We start from the raw sequence: 21,618 nt of genomic DNA, 5'->3' as shown, positions 1-21,618 counted from the left end.
GGCTATCCTGAAGTCTGTATATACACACTCAGGTACTATACTGAGACCTGCTATTGCTTTAGCATGGATGTGCAGTGCTGCAGCAGCGTGGTCTGATTCCCTGTCTCATAACATTGATTCCCTTGAAAAGGACACTATATTGCTAACCATAGAGCATATTAAAGACGTAGTCTTATACATGAGGGATGCACAGAGGGATATTTGCCGACTGGCATCTAGAATAAATACAATGTCCATTTCTGCCAGGAGAGTATTATGGACTCGGCAGTGAACAGGTGATGAGGATTCTAAAAGGCACATGGAGGTTTTGCCTTACAAGGGTGAGGAATTGTTTGGGGATGGTCTCTCGGACCTCGTTTCCACAGCGACAGCTGGGAAGTCGACATTTTTACCTCAGGTTCCCTCACAGCCAAAGAAAGCACCGTATTATCAGGTACAGTCCTTTCGGCCCCAGAAAGGCAAGCGGGTTAAAGGCGCGTCCTTTCTGCCCAGAGGCAGGGGTAGAGGGAAAAAGCTGCACCATACAGCCAGTTCCCAAGAACAAAAATCCTCCCCTGCTTCCACTAAATCCACTGCATGACGCTGGGGCTCCACTGGTGGAGCCAGGTGCGGTGGGGGCCCGTCTACGGAACTTCAGCGACCGGTGGGTTCGCTCACAGGTGGATCCCTGGGTTCTACAAGTGGTATCTCAGGGATACAAGCTGGAATTCGAGACGTCTCCCCCTCGCCGTTACCTCAAATCAGCCTTGCCAGCTACTCCCCCGGACAGGGAGGTGGTGCTGGCGGCAATTCACAAGCTGTACCTCCAGCAGGTGATAATAAAAGTTCCCCTCCTTCAACAGGGACGGGGTTACTATTCCACAATGTTTGTGGTACCGAAACCAGACGGTTCGGTGAGACTCATTCTAAATTTGAAATCCTTGAACACTTATATAAGAAGGTTCAAGTTCAAAATGGAATCGCTCAGGGCGGTTATTGCAAGCCTGGAAGAAGGGGATTACATGGTATCACTGGACATCAACAATGCTTACCTGCATGTCCCCATTTACCCACCTCACCAGGTGTACCTCCGTTCTGTGGTACAAGACTGCCATTACCAATTCCAGACGTTGCCGTTTGGTCTGTCCACGGCACCGAGGGTATTTACCAAGGTAATGGCCGAAATGATGATACTCCTTCGAAAGAAGGGAGTTCTAATTATCCCATACTTGGACGATCTCCTTATAAAAGCGAGGTCCAGGGAGCAGTTGTTGGTCGGAGTAGCACTATCTCAGGAAGTGCTACAACAGCACGGCTGGATTCTGAATATTCCAAAGTCGCAGCTGGTTCCTACGATGCGTCTGCTGTTCCTGGGTATGATTCTGGACACAGAACAGAAGAAGGTGTTTCTCCCGGAGGAGAAGGCCAAGGAGTTGTCATCTCTGGTCAGAGACCTCCTGAAACCAAAACAGGTGTCGGTGCATCACTGCACGCGAGTCCTGGGAAAGATGATAGCTTCTTACGAGGCAATTCCATTCGGCAGGTTCCATGCAAGGATCTTTCAGTCGGATCTGTTAGACAAGTGGTCCGGATCGCATCTTCAGATGCATCGGCTGATCACCCTGTCCCCGAGGGCCAGGGTGTCTCTGCTGTGGTGGCTGCAGAGTGCTCATCTTCTAGAGGGCCGCAGATTCGGCATACAGGACTGGGTCCTGGTGACCACGGATGCAAGCCTCCGAGGTTGGGGGGCAGTCACGCAGGGAAGAAACTTCCAAGGACAATGGTCGAGTCAGGAGGCTTCCCTACACATAAATATTCTGGAACTAAGGGCCATTTACAATGGCCTAAGTCAGGCAAGACCCCTGCTTCAAAACCAGCCGGTGCTGATTCAGTCAGACAACATCACGGCGGTCGCCCATGTAAACCGACAGGGCGGCACAAGAAGCAGGATGGCGATGGCAGAAGCCACAAGGATTCTCCGATGGGCGGAAAATCACGTGATAGCACTGTCAGCGGTGTTCATTCCGGGAGTGGACAACTGGGAAGCAGACTTCCTCAGCAGGCACGACCTCCACCCGGGAGAGTGGGGACTTCATCCAGAAGTCTTCCAACTGATTGTAAACCGTTGGGAAAGGCCACAGGTGGACATGATGGCGTCCCGCCTAAACAAAAAGCTAAAAAGATATTGCGCCAGGTCAAGGGACCCTCAGGCGATAGCTGTGGACGCTCTAGTGACACCGTGGGTGTACCAGTCGGTTTATGTGTTCCCTCCTCTTCCTCTCATACCAAAGGTGCTGAGGATAATAAGAAAGAGAGGAGTAAGAACTATACTCATCGTTCCGGATTGGCCAAGAAGAACTTGGTACCCGGAACTACAAGAAATGATCTCAGAGGACCCTTGGCCTCTGCCTCTCAGACTGGACCTGCTACAGCAGGGGCCCTGTCTGTTCCAAGACTTACCGCAGCTGCGTTTGACGGCATGGCGGTTGAACGCCGGATCCTGATGGAAAAGGGCATTCCGGATGAAGTCATTCCTACGCTGATAAAAGCTAGGAAAGATGTGACAGCAAAGCATTATCACCGCATATGGCGAAAATATGTTGCTTGGTGTGAGGCTATGAAGGCCCCCACAGAAGAATTTCAGCTGGGTCGATTTCTGCACTTCCTACAGTCAGGAGTGACTATGGGCCTAAAATTGGGATCCATTAAAGTCCAGATTTCGGCCCTGTCTATTTTCTTTCAAAAAGAACTGGCTTCACTGCCTGAAGTTCAGACGTTTGTTAAGGGAGTGCTGCATATTCAGCCCCCTTTTGTGCCCCCAGTGGCACCTTGGGATCTCAACGTTGTGTTGGATTTCCTAAAATCACGTTGGTTTGAGCCACTTCAGACCGTGGAATTAAAATATCTCACGTGGAAAGTGGTCATGCTTTTGGCCTTGGCTTCGGCTAGGCGGGTGTCAGAATTGGCGGCTTTGTCCTGTAAAAGCCCCTATCTGATTTTCCATATGGACAGAGCAGAATTGAGGACGCGTCCCCAATTCCTCCCTAAGGTGATATCAGCGTTTCATTTGAACCAACCTATTGTGGTGCCTGCGGCTACTCGGGACTTGGAGGCCTCCAAGTTGCTGGACGTAGTCCGGGGCCCTGAAAATCTATGTTTCCAGGATGGCTAGAGTCAGAAAGACTGACTCGCTGTTTATCCTGCATGCACCCAACAAGCTGGGTGCTCCTGCTTCTAAGCAGACTATTGCTCGCTGGATCTGCTCCACGATTCAACTTGCACATTCTGCGGCTGGACTGCCGCATCCTAAATCAGTCAAAGCCCATTCCACGAGGAAGGTGGGCTCTTCTTGGGCGGCTGCCCGCGGGGTCTCGGCTTTACAACTTTGCCGAGCTGCTACCTGGTCGGGATCAAACACGTTTGCTAAATTCTACAAGTTTGATACCCTGGCTGAGGAAGACCTTGAGTTTGCTCATTCGGTGCTGCAGAGTCATCCGCACTCTCCCGCCCGTTTGGGAGCTTTGGTATAATCCCCATGGTCCTTACGGAGTTCCCAGCATCCACTAGGACGTCAGAGAAAATAAGAATTTACTCACCGGTAATTCTATTTCTCGCAGTCCGTAGTGGATGCTGGGCGCCCATCCCAAGTGCGGATTGTCTGCAATACTTGTAAATAGTTATTGCCTAACTAAAGGGTTATTGTTATGAGCCATCTGTTAGTGAGGCTCAGTTGTTATTCATGCTGTTAACTGGGTATAGTATCACGAGTTGTACGGTGTGATTGGTGTGGCTGGTATGAGTCTTACCCGGGATTCCAAATCCTTTCCTTATTGTGTCAGCTCTTCCGGGCACAGTTTCCCTAACTGAGGTCTGGAGGAGGGGCATAGAGGGAGGAGCCAGTGCACACCAGTAGTCCTAATTCTTTCTTAGAGTGCCCAGTCTCCTGCGGAGCCCGTCTATTCCCCATGGTCCTTACGGAGTTCCCAGCATCCACTACGGACTACGAGAAATAGAATTACCGGTGAGTAAATTCTTATTATATATATATATATATATATATATATATATATATATATATAAAATATATTTTTTACACACTTTAAGCAATAGGGGCCCCCTCATGTAAGTGTCCAAGCCCCACTGAACCTTAATCCGCCTCTGCACACTGGCTGACTGACAGCAGCAGCTGAATTTTCATGACTTCAGATGCCAGGAAAATGGACAAAGCCACTGACTGCCCAGGGTGCGGAGCTAATCGGACCTGTGGGCGGAGCTTCAGGCTTCCAGGGGGAATGGGGGTGGCTCCAGGCTCAGTGTGGGCTGGAAGGAGTGGAGCAGTGAGTGGAACTTACGGTCTGGGGACAGAGCCTTGGATCAGATGGCATGGGAGAGGAGAGGGAGCACAGCTGCAGAACGTCCAATGGGCGGAGCTTATCGCGGTTTGGGCGGAGCTTAGCACAGACGTGATCTGAGCTTCAGGTAACATGGGGTCGGATGTGCACACTGCACTGCAGGCAGAGCGGAGGGTGTAGGTGGAGCCTTGGCCGGGGCGGAGGTGTATGCTGTTGATGAGTGATGACAGGAGAAAGGTATTTCTCCTGTCATCGCTGGCTGGCTGGCTGCATTGCAGGACACTCTTTTGCATACCTCCCAACATGACCCTCTCCAGGAGGGACAGAATGCTCTGCTTCTGGACTTTTCTCTTAATGTATGAGAGCTGGCACCTGTGTTGAACAGGTTACTGGATAAGAAAGGTGTTTCACCACAGGTGATGGCAAGCATACATTAAGAGGGAAGTCCAGGAGCAGAGCATTCTGTCCCTCCTGGAGAGGGTCATGTTGGGAGGTATGCTTTTGGCCTGTTTTCAATGGGGGGCCTGGAGCTGCAGCTCCATCCGCCCCATTGTTAATCCGGCCATGTGGGGGGCAATACATTGTGGCATAATATGGGCACTGCAGTGTGGTGTAATGTGTGGACACTGCAGTGTGGCATAATGTATGGGCATTACAGTGTGGCATAATGTGGGGGCACTACAGTGTGGTATAATGTGGATGCACTACAGTGTGGCATACAGCGTGGCATACTGTGGGGGGCATTACATTTTGGTGCAGCTCCCCCCGATGTGGATTGGAGCACAGATCGGTGAGTGCCTGTGGCATCCCCCTCGGTGTGTGACCCCCTGTAGCCCCCTACCTGTATGTGACCTCCTCTACCCACCTACCCCACCTCACCACTGGTATATGCTTGTACCCTCCTACTGCCCTCCCGTTTGTGACCCTCTGTACCGACAGAGCCCGCCCTACAGTGTGTGACCCCCTGTAAACCCCCTATCCCTGTCTATGACACCCTGAACCACTCTACCCCCTCATGTATGTGTATGACTACAAAGTTGTAGTTATGCCCCTGCCTAGTACCATGTAGAAGAGACATAGGCTATGTAATAGGTTCTCAAACACGGTCTTCAAGACACCAAACAGTTCATGTTTTCCAGGTCTCCTCACAGCATCGCAAGTGAAATAATTATCTGCACCTGTGGATCTTTTACAATGTGTCAGTGAGTAATGAGTGCACCTGTGCACCTGCTAGGTGACCTGGAAAATATGAACTGTTTGGATTCCTGAGGACAGTGGGCTACATAATGCTTTTCATTATATCACCACTATTATCATATGTATTTATAGTTACAGTATATTCTATAAATAGACACATAACTAATTTCCCCAGAGCCCAGGAATCATTTATTCAATCAGTGATTGATTTTGCAGGTGCCGTAATTAGCAGTTTACCATGATGGAAGGAGGATTTGAGAGGGGGAAGCAAACAAGTGTGGTACAGTATATGCAGTGCTAGCTATTCATCCAGAGTCCTAGATTATGGCACTTATTGTTCCGCTTATAAACATCCATAGAAAATTACGTCTCTTAGTTCACGCACCTACCCTGCTCTGACATTACCCTATTCCATACCTTCCAACCTGACCCTCTCCAGGAGGGACAAAATGCTCCGCTTCTGGAATTTTCTCTTAATTTAAGATTGCCATCACCCGTGTTGAACAGGTTAATGCAGTGGTTCCCAAACTGTGTGCCTAGGCACCCTGGGGTGCCTCAGGACACTAGCAGGGGTGCCTTGGATTGGTGGTCCAGGACCAATTCAAACTATTTTTGGTCAAAGTAATAGACAACACCAGTGCTTGTGGCTGCCAATCATAACATATGAGGACAAACAGAAGCAAATATTGCCCAGCACCATATTAAAGAAACTAAGGATGACACATAAACATAATTTATTTATTGTTTTCTAAAATTCTCAATAAGAAACTTTTGGCCTAGGGGTGCCGTGAAAAAATTCTAATACTCTAGGGCGCCATGATTCAAAAAAGTTTGGGAACCACTGGGTTAATGGATAAGAAAGGTGTTTCAGCACAGGTGATGGCAATCATAAATTAATAGGGAGCCCAGGAGCAGAGCATTCTGTCCCTCCTGGAGAGGGTCATGTTGGGAGGTATGCTATTCACAGGGCTGGTTCCAGACCTTGTGAAGCTCAGGGCGAAAGATTCCTTTGGCGCCCACCCCCTGCCACTACAACCACACCCCCGCCCCTCCCAATATTAAATACAGGTATAGGGACAGTGCACGCCGAAAAATATAGGTGCGTGTCTTATGGGGAAGGGGCACATTTACAGAATAGTACCAATTCGCATAACACCCTGCTAGTTGTGGGTTACAGCGCAGGCAATTGAATAGATGCGGGCACTCGCCCTGGATGCTACATTCCCTCACTATTAATTGAACTGCCCCCCAATGATACATGCAGTGCCTTCTATGACATTTTCCTTAAGCTCATAAGACACAATAGAGATGATAGTGACACAACGGAATACAATGCTCAGACATCTTTCAAAAGCAAATCTAATCAGAATCAGAATCGGCTTTATTGGCCAGGTATACTTGCGTATACTAGGAATTTGCTTCTGGTTTACATTGCAGCAGCTGAGTAACAACATGGAGGGGGGGACGGACATATAGCATATGATCACACAGCATATCATATAAAACACAACATACACAATTTTGTGGGCACAGAGTAGTGTTACTTTATCAGTTTACTTGTTTGGGCATGCTAGTCTTTATTCAGCTGGTGGACCGCTCAGGAAATAAGCTTTTTGAGCGCCTAGTAGACTTGGCCAGGATGGTCCTGTAGCGCCTGCTCGACAGTAGCAGTTTAAACAGGTCATGTCCTGGATGCAGCTGGTCACCCGCAAGTTTCTCTGCGCGTATCTTAAGCCTAGATTGGTAAAGGTCCTGAACAGAGGGTAGGTCGGTTCCAATGATCTTTTCCACCATCCTCACCACCCTTTGGAGCCTGTGTCTGTCTTTTTCGCTGATGGAGCCGTACCAGACTATGATTGAGGAGCTTAGTACTGACTCGACGATTGCAGAGTAGAAAAAGAGCAGCATTTTCTCTGGGACATTGAATTTCCTGAGTTGCCTCAGGAAGAACAGCCTCTGGTGCACCTTTCCTGCGATGGTATCGGTGCTGGACCCCCATTTTAGGTCTCAGGAGATCTTAGAGCCTAGGAACTTGAAGGAGTCCACCAATGGGACTGCACTGCCGGCGATCACTAGCAAGGGCATGACAGTTGGTTTCCTTCTAAAGTCCACCACCATCTCTACCATTTTAAGCAGGTTCAAGTCAAGGTTGTTGTTGCTGTACCACAGGGCCAACCGGTCCACCTCCCGTCAGTAGGCAGACTCCTCCCCATCCCTGATTAGACCAATGATGGTGGTGTCATCAGGAAATTTTCGGATTTTTACCGATTTCTCCTCCGAGGAGCAGTCATTGGTGTACAGGGAGAAGAGCAGGGGGGAGTACACATCCCTGGGGGGCCCCGGTGCTGATCGTGTGCACACTTGACGAGAATTTCCCAGCTTTAACCACCTGGCTTCTGTCTGACAGGAAGTACATTATCCAGTAGCAGGTAGGTTCTGAGATCCCTAGATGGAGTAGGTTGGGGAGTAGGATGCTGGGAACAATTGTGTTGAACGCTGAGCTGAAGTCAACAAACAGGACTCTTGCGTAGGTGCCCAGTAGGTCCAGGTACTGCAGAATAAAGTGCAGCCCCATATTGACTGCATCTTCAACGAACCTGTTCGCTTGGTAGGTGAACTATAGGCGGTCCAGGTGAGGGCCGGACACTTCTTTCAGCACAAGTCGCTCAAATGCTTTCATGACCACAGATGTCAATGCGATTGGCCTGTAGTCATTCATGTGTTTGGCGCTGGAGTTCTTAGGTACCGGGATGATTATGGAACGTTTGAGACAGGAGGGGACATTGCATGACTCCAGTGAGGTGTTGAGGATCTTGGTAAGTATGGGGGCAAGTTGGGCAGCGCAGATCTTCAGCGCAGATGGCGACACACCGTCCGGTCCAGGAGCTTTCCTGGGCTTGGCCCTCTTGAACATCGCCTCTACCTCCCATTGCTCCACCCGTAGTACCTGAGAGTGATTGCCAGGGTAAGGGGGTTGACCGGCCTGCCTGGGTCAAGGCTAGTGCTATGGCAAGGAGCCTTTTTTTCAAACCTGCAGTAGAAGTTGTTCAGCTTTTTCCCCAGTTCCTGGGGCATTGCAGTGGGGTTTGTGGTTTTCTTGTAGTTGGTTATGGCCTGCATGCCTCTCCATACTGACACAAGATCGTTTGCTGAGAGGTTATGTGTCAGCTTGTCAGCGAACCGCCTTTTTGACAGCTCGATTTCTCTTGTCAGAGTGGTCTTGGCCTGCTTGTACCGGGCCCTGTCCCCGTTACGGTAGGGCCGTCGGAGCTGTCTGACTTGAGCGCTGAACCATGGCTTGTTGTTGTTGAGGGTGAAGAAAGTTTTAGATGGCACGCACGTGTCCTCGCAGAAGCTGATGTAGGATGTCACAACATCAGCTAGTTCGTCCAGGTCAGTGGCTGTGGCCTCAAAGACCCCCCAGTCTGTGCATTCAAAGAAGGCCTGTGGCTTCAGCTTAGCCTCACTGGTCCATCTTTTAACAGTCTTGACCGTGGGCTTCACTGATGATAATGTCAAATATTATCTTAAAACATAAAGCTATACACTGTTACCGTGGAGCCGCTATGGCCGCTAGACTTATTACCGTGTTTCCCTGATAATAAGCCCTACCCCGAAAATAAGCCCTACCCTTGCTTTTGGAAACTGGTCCAAAATAAGCCCTACCCCAAAAATAAGCCCTATCAAAATTCCCATTACCCGAGTCCGTGCACTAAATTCAATGCCCCCAGCTCCACCCCCGTTAACCCCCTTCACCGCCGCCCTGCTTGAGGGATGCTGTACAGTACTGTATCAGCCGTTGAAGACTCCAGCTCTCAGTCCCAGGGATGCATTGCGCCCTGCACATGATGTCACCGCGCACATCACGCGGCTTCTGTACACGACGGGAGCGGAGTAGCAGTGGTGCCGGCGGAAAGCAAGTAGAAGAACTGGAAAGTGCTGTAGGTGAGGAGCAGGACTGAGGGCATGGTGGCTGTAAAAGGTGGACTGGGGGCTGTAAAAGCAGGACTGGGGGCATGGTGGCTGTAAAATAAGCCCTATGGTGTTTTTTGTTGGAGAAAAAAAATAAGACAGTGTCTTATTATCGGGGAAACACGGTACACACACTACGGACTAAGTACGCTATTTGCGTACTGAGTACCGTATGGATACGCACTTAGCGTATCAGACGCTGTGCCGTGGGCGCGACGCACACGCGGCACGTAAGCACACGGATTGAAATACTGTAAACCTTATTAATGAAACAATGTAATGATATGCTTATACTTTAAACCTTAAATAGCACTGGCGATACAAAGTATCCGCAGTGCACACACCTTAACAATGCAGGTTAATCTAAAACAGGTTAAACAAGTTAATCTACTTTAAAAGCCCAGGCAGGAAAATGAAAACACAACACTGTTTGTGGTAAACCACTGGACTCTAACACCACAGTGGATTATTCAGAGAAAAGGGGTAAACAGGTACAAGTTATACTCTACAGGCTAACAAGGAAATCTAAACAGAATAACAGAATAATGGCTACAGAGAATATACATACGTGGGGAATCATTCGCAAGCGCAACCTGGATCCAGTTCTCAGCTATCAGGGAGAAAGCCTTCAGAGTCTTGTGTGACCAAGCCTGCTGCAAGCTCTATTTATTCACTTCATCCAAAACAATACAATGGTCACTGTAATCTCATTGTTCATTGGACACAGGGATATGTCTCTACATTACAGCAAAGGTCATAGGTGGATTTGAATAGGTAGGCGATGTCCTTCCCCAACTGCTCTGGTGGGAGGTATCCTCTGGATTCCAGCCGCATGTGTAATTTACAGCAAATACAGTTAATGTTCATAATCTACTTCTGTACATAAATATACGCAGGAGCGAGCGATCCTTTCCTAACTAACACCGGAATGTTACCCTTAAAATACCCTACAGCTGGATACTAGACACCACCTTTCATCCTTTATCTGACCCTTCCTATCATGCAAAGAGGAATCCCTCTGTCCAGGAACTGTTTAAACTAATCATACTCGCCGACATGGTCTAGGGGAACAATATCTACAAAATGCACTATTTGGGTTAAATATGCTACGTTCGAGTCGCACGCTACACGCTCACAAACTCCGCCGTAAATACACATATCATGCGCACGAGTCGCTAGAGCGTCTCTTACGCAACTTGCGGGTATGTGTACGCACGGGGGACCAGGTGCACGAGCAGCGTGCATGTGCATGAGGGGTTAGTACAAAGGATATATATCATGATATTTTTCGACTTTGACAGTCCACCCTTTGGCAGTCAACAATAACTGCCACTATCTAAACAATTAAGCAGAAAAATATACAATACCATGAAATACCTATAAATGATTGGGTGGAGGGAGGAGAGGAGAAGGTGGGAAATGTATGACCTAGTGGGATAGTAAAAGCATGTATGTATGAAATTCATGTCTGAGGGGGCATGTATCATCGTGCCGTACATGTTCTAGATAAGCTTCGAGGTATTGCGAAGTATACATTAAATCCTTCTTATCCCGTATTAAGGGTCTGTAAGTGGGCCAACAAACACTACCGAGCTCTCTTCGGCTTCTTGTTCCAACAAATGGGGTGCACATTAGTTGATGATACATGGAGGGGGGAAAAACATGTGAGTGCTAATATATGTACCTATATCACCTGTCGACTATGTGTGTCACTACCTGAAGATTGTAGAGATGAAGATAAGACATGTGTTACAAATACATTCATATGATAATGTGTGCAATTGTCCTTGGGTGTCTGTTGAAGTCTTGTCCGGATGGCTGTATCCTTGCTGTGGGTGGTAATCAAAGTCTTTCAAGTGTCCATAAAAAGTCTTTTAAAGTCTCTAAAGTGTCTCTCAAAGTCTGTAGAAATGTCCATCAAAGGTCTGTGGTCTTCTCCATCAAAGTCTTTAGTCTTCTTCCCAATGGGTGTCTTTTTTCCTTGGAGAAAAACAAAGGAGAAACGGGTGAAAGAAACGGACCGTGGAATCACGTCTTATCACAGCGTTGTCTCAATTGATGGATCATAAATTAAACCAGTTTATGTAACAATGCCCCCGCTCCTCAAACTCATCACCTTGGTACTGCGCTTGCGCTGCATTAAAATCCGAACACATCTAAATATCAAACCAATCATTATGACAACTCCCAGGATACAAAGGATAAATTTTCCTACATTCACGATAACATGTTGAGCCCATTCTCCTAATCCTTAGAACCAATTGCGTGGGTTCAACCATGAAACCCAGCCGGTCAGTTCATTACTCACAGCAGTAAGGGTAAGGTTGTGTCTCCTTCGGAACTCCCACTTCAATTGCAAGATATCGTCCATCTTTTGATCTATGACCTCGGTTGGGTCATCAGTGTTGTTTGTGATATATGTACAACACTTCACACCATACTGAGTCGCTAGGGTGACACAATACCCGCCTGTCACCGCTGTGATGTAATTGAGAACTATCCTGTGCTGGATCAGTTCCATTTTGTAAGCTTGCAATTCCCTCCCAGTATACCTGAAGGTGTCATCATACATCTCGGTGATATTGTCTATCAGGTTCGCTAGCACATTAATATACCTAAAATTTATAATTCCTCTGGCGGTATGGGTGATATCTAACGCGAGTAGGAATTGAATCCCGGTGGATTCGTGGATCAAATCGGAGGCTGCGTGCTCTGTCCTATCTACAAGGTGTCTCTTAACAATGTGTTCGTAGTGAGTGTGAGTGTAAGGAGCTTGAGCATTGCTGTGAACGTCTTTCATCTTATTATGGGTAATGGTCATTACTTCTGGCAACACTCTTCCAATTGCAAGCCACTTATACGCCTTCCTCCCACATATGAAATATGCTTCGTCGGGGAGGACATATGGGACAGAATATGACATCACCATATTGCAAACCTTCCAGGTGAAAAATCCTATCCCTAACTCTCTTATCTGTCCAGTACACGTATCAGGCTGTATGATATGCGCACAGCATCCTGGTGATACTTCTCCAACCCGCATGGTCCTACTTCCTAGAGTGTACCTATACCGAAAATACCTCCCACCGTCGGCTATTTGGCGTATAAGTTCTGGGTCTACGGGCATTCTATCGGCTCTGTGTGAAAATGCCATGGTTTGGTTGTTCCATGTCACTTCCCAATTTCCCGGCTTTCGGGGATTGGAAATGTTGAAACATACTAAGGACCTATCCACATGATATTGGTGGAGCTTCAAACTAGGAGGCCTAGAAATATAAAATTTCTTGTCCACCGGTCTCCCACTCCTTAATTCAAGTACCTCATCTAGTGTTAAAGGATACGGTACTAATCCTGACTTGCTCTGACCTTGAGGTACTTGTGAGCACACCCAGCATTCCGTTTGGTTTAAAACCTTACCCACTAATGAGTGATAGTCACTCAATGGATGACGGTCCATGTTGATATTAATGCTGGACTGACATCTCTGGATGCACCCGTCCTCAACTATGTTTTCACAATTCCTACAGATACAATTCTCCTCAGCTAACAATCCTTCACAATGTCTCCTAGTGTCATGACTACCAGATCGTTTTCTGATACTCGCCTTTGCTCGGTGACTGTGTTGCTCTTGGAATTCTACTAATCCGTTCTTCTCATCAGAACCCATTCCAGATCCTTTCTCGACCTCTCTGGTACTCTCACCGAAATAGACTGTTCTGGTTAACAGGGTCAACAGGAAAACCCGGAACGCAGTCTCTTGGGGTAAGTCCATCTTGCAGGAGGAGAAAGAAAGAGTGGTAATGGGAGGTAAAGAAAATAATAGAAGTGAAGGAAAACTGGTACGATAACCGCCTCTAGTCTTGTTGTTCTCCTTGCTCAGATGCCATCTCAACAGTGCTGCCTCTCAGTCTTCCCGGAACGGACACTCCAGTGATATGATATTCTTTCCGAGTCAGCGACTTATCTGTAGGGAGCATAAATCTTGCATTACCATGTGTTTAACTGTTGTGTGAAATACCATCCGTAGAACATGAGAAAACAAAAAGAGAGAGAATAATAAAAAGAAAAAAATTGTCAGATTTCCGTTCACCATCAGGCTGTCACACCAACATGTCTGTCGGTATCTCTGCACAGTCTTCCCCCACCAGTATTTCCACTCTCCACCCTCTGTGCATGGCCAGGCACAATGATGCTGGTGAGATATACTGGGGTTGGGCAGACCTCTGAAAAGACCGAGTAGATATGTGACGTTTGAGCTGTAGTTCTGTCGGTGAACGTCAAGGATGAAGAGGAAACATTTAAAGATAAATCACAGAGTTTACCTGTCCGCCCCTGTATCTACAAGATATGATCTACCAACTACATCAACTGTGACCTCAGGTTTACTACCTAGGCTAATAATCAACTTCACTGGCAGCAGACTACGGGTGTGGCCCAACATTTTTCCTATATGATCCCTGATCCCAATTACGTGTGTTATAACTTTGCTCGTGTTCTTGTCTAGGGGGTCTGACTTTATGTGTGCTGTTACAGTTGCTGGCATAATGCCCTTCCCTTTTACACAGATAACAAACTCTTGGCTTCCTCCATGTGCCAGGAGCCTGGGGTTTTGGTCGAGTTGATGCCTCTTCCAGTGCTTGGATGCTCATCACCATCAACCGCTCTCCCTGTGCTTCCCTGGTTCTTTGGATATTACGGTCATGCTCGATAGCGGACTCTCTTAATGCAGCCACCGAGATACCTCTCCAGTTAGGTAGAGTGGTTTGTACCCTGGTTCTCAATGTTTCTTTTAAACCGTCCATTAATACGGACACTGCTACCTCTCTATGATGCACATTATCCTTAATGTCTTCGATCCCAGTAAATCTAGCCATTTCCTGCAGTACTCGATGGAAATAGTCAGAAGCAGTTTCACCTTCTTTTTGTCTAATGGAGAAAATTTTATTCCACTTGACAACAGTTGGGAAATATACTTCTAATTGCAGATTGATTTGTCGTACATTCTCCTGAGTGTACTCCTCAGTGAAAGGTACTTCTGCGTCTAATCTACAATCAGTAATAAATTCTGCAGGGTCAATATTGGAAGGTAGACATACTCGTAGCACTGTTCGCCAATCTTTGTTTGTGGGTTCGGTGGCATTACCTAATTCTTTAATAAACTTCTGGCATGCAACTAGATCTTTCCTGGGATCGGGAAATTCAGACATAATTGTTCTCAATTCTGCCTGGGACCAGGGACAATGCATAGCAATGTCCTTGACGGGAGTGACTCCCTGAGCGTAAGTCCTCCCATTGGGGACTGCAATCACCCTGACAGGATTTAGTTCAATTACACCATCTTGTGTTGACTCTACAATGTGAGGTGCAATTGTATGTGCATAATGTACAATACCGTACTTACCTGTGGACACGACCTCACCTGACCCTCCGTTAGGGGGCTTTACTAATGCTCTTACCGATTGGGCTGTGCCCACCTGGGTGTCCTGTATGGTGGCTGCTAGAGAAAGTGCCGACATCGTGCTGGGCTCACTTTCTTGCTTGTAATCCTGAGGGAAGTTTAAAATGGGGTGCAACTTGCACGGGTTAGAATTTATACATTTATCAGTTTTACTCTTATCGTCATTAATACATTTATTACGTCTATGCTTATTGTCATTAATACATTTATTACGTTTACTCTTATTGTCATTAATACATTTATTAAGTGCACTCTTATCATATATCAGTATGTCATTCTCTGTAGCCATTTTCTCTTCTGTAATGTACGGTGGTGGTGCGGTTGCTATCAGTTTCCTGTTAGGGTTAGAACCAGCTGTGTAAGCTAGTTCCCTCTGTATATCACTCTCTCGTTGCCATAAATGTAAACAGTTTGTGTGTCTGATCCTCTGTTTTGGGGATTTTATCAGACAGATCATAAGCCTTAGATTATGCAATACCTCTGAGTCAAAACTACCTATCCCAGGAAATGGTGCTTTATCCCCCACAGTCATTCGTGTCCATTCATCACAAAAGGTCTCAGTGTGGGGACCATACTTTCCCCACATTACTCACCGAGCTGACCCCCTGGGTCTGCAATCTGCAGTCTGAACCCTGACTGCTGAACGTCCCTGTGTTGTGCACCTGGCTTCCATTGTGGACCTTTTTAACACGGGAAAACGTCCTAAAATGCACCAAACACAGTAGTCTACGGTAGAAATCCTTAAAGGTCTTCCACTGAACTTCTTCCGCTCCGAGTACAACGGATCCGCCTTCTTTAGCAGACACGCGTAGCCAGTGCAGGCCCTACTTCTAGAGATTTTCCTGAGAGACCAGCGAAAATTCCCTAAACCTTTACTTTACACAAATCACGCTTGCATGTGCTTCCTATAACGCGTATGATGACGAGATTTACGCACAAATATGCAAAACCTCGTATCACGTTGCGTCACGTGTTGCCCATACAACCATGCGGTCCAATCGTACCGCTTATAGACACTTGCTATCTATAAGTGGTAGGATCACTGGAGTCTCCCTACTGTGCTCCAAAACAGCCGGAGCGTAATACCACGAAAACTTTATCACACTCCGTTGCACGTATTCACCTAGACCGTGCTGCTCACCACGTATTCACCTAGACCGTGATTCACCAAGTTTCACCAAGCTTCACCAAGACCACCAAGCGGGGTTCAATACACTCATACCTTTTTCAGCCCACACTATCATTTTATAGTTTTCTGATCAGAAAAATCCTTTCCTGTTAACTGATAGCTTTCCCCAGAGGTAATACAGAAAAAAAGTTTTTTTAAACTAAATTTTGGCCACTGATCAATTTGTGCTATTATCGCGTGGCTACCGTATCGCCTAACCTGAAACAATGCTATTGTGTGTTTTGTATTTAGTGGGCGTACCTGTACGCACGTTGCGTAAAATACGCCACGTGTGTAGGCCTTTGCGTTGCATATGCAGTCCCGCACGCTGTCCGGGACACATGTACAAATGCCGGATACGTCCGCAGTAATACAAATACCACACTTCTATAATTGTAAATGATATTTAACTATAATCGCTTACCAAACACCACACAGTATCTCCTGTATAAACCTTTATAACTAGGCCAGGCTGCGTGTGTGTTTTACTCGTACTCCCTTAAATATTACTCTATATTTTTAACTAAATAGCAACAAATATTTCAGCACGGGTCAAAATAGATCTAATAATCAATGCTAATGGCAACAAGCGAGTAGATATGCAGAATACACAAAATACAGGTCTAAATGAATCTAGTAATCAATAATTCCAATGGTATGATTAATATTGGATAGCTATCTTGCAGAACATACATTGATATAAACACACACACATAATTATAATATTATATCTATGTACCATTCACTGGTCTCCTGAGACCCATTTACCCATTAAGTGCTTCTAATTTGCATATGAATGCTGTGTGCTTTTGACTGTCTGTGAAGGTGGTTTTTCACTGCTAGGAAAAAGCAGTTACACAGGTTAATTTGCATTTCAATGGCTATTTTATAACAAGCAGAGTTAACTGAATCCTAGAGGTAAAGAAAAAAAAACTTTGTTTATATCTGTATGTGGTTCTTACATCACGTATTCATCTTACTATTAACTTTTATTAAGCCCCATCTGAATCTATTTGTAATTGACTATGGCATGGGTTAAATAAATGCATTGGTAACTCATAAATGGTGATTTCTTTTTTTGACCAAGGACGGCTGATTATTCGGGCACTGAAAATCAGCCATTTAGAAAAAAAATGACCTCCCCAAAATGGCCGCTGCTCCTCCCCCTTCCACATCCATAAGGGTTACACAAAATGGTGGACAGGCCATGTGGTTAGTCCAAAATGGAGGACAAACCATGCGGCTTCCTTTGTCACAACGAAATTACACACCATGCAAGCCCCTGAAGTTATTTTACCTTGTTTTGCAACAATATGATCAGATATGCAGAGTACAGGTGTATGCTTGTATTGTGTGCGCATTTGGCGCAAAACAGAAATTTACAGATTTTAAAATAGCTTTGCGTTCTTACCTTCCGGATCCCACCAGCATCCCAACAAACCTTGCAGAGCAGACACCATCTTATCAGCAATGAAATAGGGTTTACCAGTGTATTCTACAGCCAAAAAACTTACGTAGGATACCTGTCCGCCCTTTTGCTGATAGATAGAGTCTGCTTTAACCTGCTAGGCTGTGGGTATGAGGAAAACCAGGACGTAGCCCCCAATTGATAATGTCAAATATTATCTTAAAACATAAAGCTATACACTGTTACCGTGGAGCCGCTATGGCCGCTAGACTTATTACACACACTACGGACTAAGTACGCTATTTGCGTACTGAGTACCGTATGGATATGCACTTAGCGTATCAGACGCTGTGCCGTGGGCGTGACGCACACGCGGCACATACGCACACGGATTGAAATACTGTAAACCTTATTAGTGAAACAATGTAATGATATGCTTATACTTTAAACTTTAAATAGCACTGGCGATACAAAGTATCCGCAGTGCATACACCTTAACAATGCAGGTTAATCTAAAACAGGTTAAACAAGTTAATCTACTTTAAAAGCCCAGGCAGGAAAATGAAAACACAACACTGTTTGTGGTAAACCACTGGACTCTAACACCACAGTGGATTATTCAGAGAAAAGGGGTAAACAGGTACAAGTTATACTCTACAGGTTAACAAGGAAATCTAAACAGAATAACAGAGAATAATGGCTACAGAGAATATACATACGTGGGGAATCATTCGCAAGCGCAACCTGGATCCAGTTCTAAGCTATCAGGGAGAAAGCCTTCAGAGTCTTGTGTGACCAAGCCTGCTGCAAGCTCTATTTATTCACTTCATCCAAAACAATACAATGGTCACTGTAATCTCATTGTTCATTGGACACAGGGATATGTCTCTACATTACAGCAAAGGTCATAGGTGGATTTGAATAGGTAGGCGATGTCCTTCCCCAACTGCTCTGGTGGGAGGTATCCTCTGGATTCCAGCCGCATGTGTAATTTACAGCAAATACAGTTAATGTTCATAATCTACTTCTGTACATAACTATACGCAGGAGCGAGCGATCCTTTCCTAACTAACACCGGAATGTTACCCTTAAAATACCCTACAGCTGGATACTAGACACCACCTTTCATCCTTTATCTGACCCTTCCTATCATGCAAAGAGGAATCCCTCTGTCCAGGAACTGTTTAAACTAATCATACTCGCCGACATGGTCTAGGGGAACAATATCTACAAAATGCACTATTTGGGTTAAATATGCTACGTTCGAGTCGCACGCTACATGCTCACAAACTCCGCCGTAAATACACATATCATGCGCACGAGTCGCTAGAGCGTCTCTTACGCAACTTGCGGGTATGTGTACGCACGGGGGACCAGGTGCACGAGCAGCGTGCATGTGCATGAGTGGTTAGTACAAAGGATATGTATCATGATATTTTTCGACTTTGACATTGACCTCAGTTTGTGTGTGTAGGACGGTAGGAGATGAACTAGGCAGTGGTCCGGGAGACCTAGAGCAGCATGCCGCATGGACCGATAGGCAGCCTTGATGGTGGTGTAGCAGTGGTCTAGGGTGCGCCCCTCCCTAGTAGGGCACTCCACCTTTTGCTTGTACTTGGGCAGCTAACCGGTCAGGCTAGCGCTGTTGAAGTCACCAAGAATGATGAGCAGAGAGTCTGGATGTTAGAGCTCAGTGTCCATGATGCTGGCGGCCAAGTTTTGTTGGGCTTCGTTCGCACAGGCTTGGGGGGGATGTACACCCCGATCAGGATCACTGAGGCAAATTCCCGGGGGGGATAGAATGAAATACAGTTGATGATAAGCGTCTCCAAGTGCGGGCTGCATGACTTAATTGGGATTGTGACGTTGGTGCCCCACCGGTCATTGATGTAGAAGCAGATCCCACCCCCTTTGGACTTGACTGTAAGTTCCTTGGTGTGGTCGGCCCTGTATAGACTGTAGCCTGGCAGGGACCCCGAGGGGCCAGCAATGCGATCAACCAGCAATGTCTATGTAAAGCTTGTTCACCAGGGATCGTACGTTGGACAGTAAGACGGCCGGATGTGCCGACCTGTGTCCTCTCCACCTGACCAGGGCATCTGCGCGGGTGCTTCTCCTGCGTTTCCTGCACCTCACTCTGGCGCTGGGTTGGGACTCCGGGACTCTCGGGCATCCTCTCCCCTTTCATTTCGGTGGTTACACTGGGGGGTAGCCTTACCTTTCCTGGGGCTGCTGCTGGGGCTTCTGGGGGACAGAACGCCTGGTTGGAGGCCACTGCATGGTCCCTCGCATGCCAGGCCACCGCTGCTTCCAGGGTCTGCTGCCGGTCTGATGTTAATCCGGGACCCGCCGGCACTGGAGTAGCATCGTCGTCTGAGCTCCCAGCGGCCGGCAGCGCCACGCTGCTGGATGAGCCGTCTCCGCTTACAGGGCTGCTGTGTGTCCTCCGTGGGGCCATTGCCGTGTTGCCATTTCCACCCTCCCCGTCGCCTCCATCTCTCAGCCAGGCCACGAGGACAGTAAGGGCTGCCGATCCGCCTGCAAGTAGCTCCAGCACGCTCGGGGGTGAGCGCACCAATGTTTATAAGCTCCTCTCTGCTATACTGTATCACTGCAGCCACAGGGTCTAACATCAGGGACAAAAACAAAAATATAATCAGGGGTAAAGACGGGGACGGGAGTGTTACTCAGCAGAGCAGCACCGAGGCAGCCATGTGCAGCGCCATCTTGTGTGAATGCCATCCCTATGGTTTTAAGCAGCCCTAACCTGTGCATGCCTAGCATACTTGTTGCAGCACAAATATACTTGCAGGTCACAATGATGAGCGTATGGGGATGACATCCTCCCTAAATGGAAAAACGCTTTATATACAAAGTAGAATGACGGGGGAAACTGTGCTCGGCATATGAGGCAGTGGGGTGGCCGGTCACTGAGACCCTGGGGCAGACAGGGAGAGGAAGGACAGAACCTCTGAATACATCACCCCCATCATACACACACACCTCTGGGCTCAGCAATTCCCGAACTCCCTGTATCTCCACAGGCCCGGCATCTTCTATCGTTCTTCCCGTCGGTCCCAACCCACTTCCCTTCTCCTCCTCCCTGATGCTCCCTCTCTCCGGGCCAACCCCACACAGTGTGCTCGCCGCCTGTCACCTCCCACCTGCCTTCACCCCGACACAAACCGTCACCTGACATCGGTGTTCCCTCAGGACATGGTGTGTCACATGATCTGCCTGAGCACCCCACATCCTGCTCCTGCTCACCCAATAGTAGCGGCTGTCAAATTAGATGGCGTAAGCATGGTGACTGTGGCTGTGCCCTCAGACCACAGCGCCCTACTTGCTCGTCCCTAACCGCAACTGCCTATTTATTAAATTGTTCAGCAGAGCTCCTCATGGTAACCATAAGAAGAAGAACCTGGACAACTTGAGGCAAGGACATCTAAGGTAATATTCTCTGAAATATTACCCGTGCCACGCGCTAGTCCAGGGAGGCAGAGGGAGATTAGGAAGGTAAATGTGTGGCTTAGAGACTGGTGCAGAAAAGAGGGGTTCGTGTTCCTGGAACACTGGGCGGACTTTTCAGTCAGGCGCCATCTTTTTTGTTGTGATGGATTGCACCTGAATGAGGAGGTGGCAGCGGTGCTGGGGGGAAGGATGGTTAGTAGGTTGGAGGAGATTTTAAACTAGGAGCCTGGGGGGAGGGTTTAGCTAGAAACTACGGGGCGTGCAGTGAGAATAGTGGGGATGGCGGTAGTAAACGAAATGGGAGAGAAGTTGGGGGGAGGGTAAGAGTAGCCGGTAAAGGTATCAACATGGGTACTAAAAGGGGTTTCACCAACGCACTAACTAATGACGATTACAGGTCATCGTTGCTACATAAGGTGAAAGATGTCCCTAACGCAAAGGGAAATTCCTATCTTAGTTGTATGTATGTGAACGCTAGAACGCTAGAAGCCTTACTGGTAAAAAGGGCGAACTAGAAATAATTGCAGCAAGTAAACAGTATGATATTATAGGCATTACTGAAACTTGGTGGGACGAATCTCATGACTGGACAGTTTACCTAGAAGGCTATACG

This window comes from Pseudophryne corroboree, chromosome 12 (genome assembly GCF_028390025.1).
Source record: "Pseudophryne corroboree isolate aPseCor3 chromosome 12, aPseCor3.hap2, whole genome shotgun sequence".
In the NCBI taxonomy this organism is placed as follows: Eukaryota; Metazoa; Chordata; class Amphibia; order Anura; family Myobatrachidae; genus Pseudophryne; species Pseudophryne corroboree.
This window is presented reverse-complemented; position numbering follows the sequence as displayed.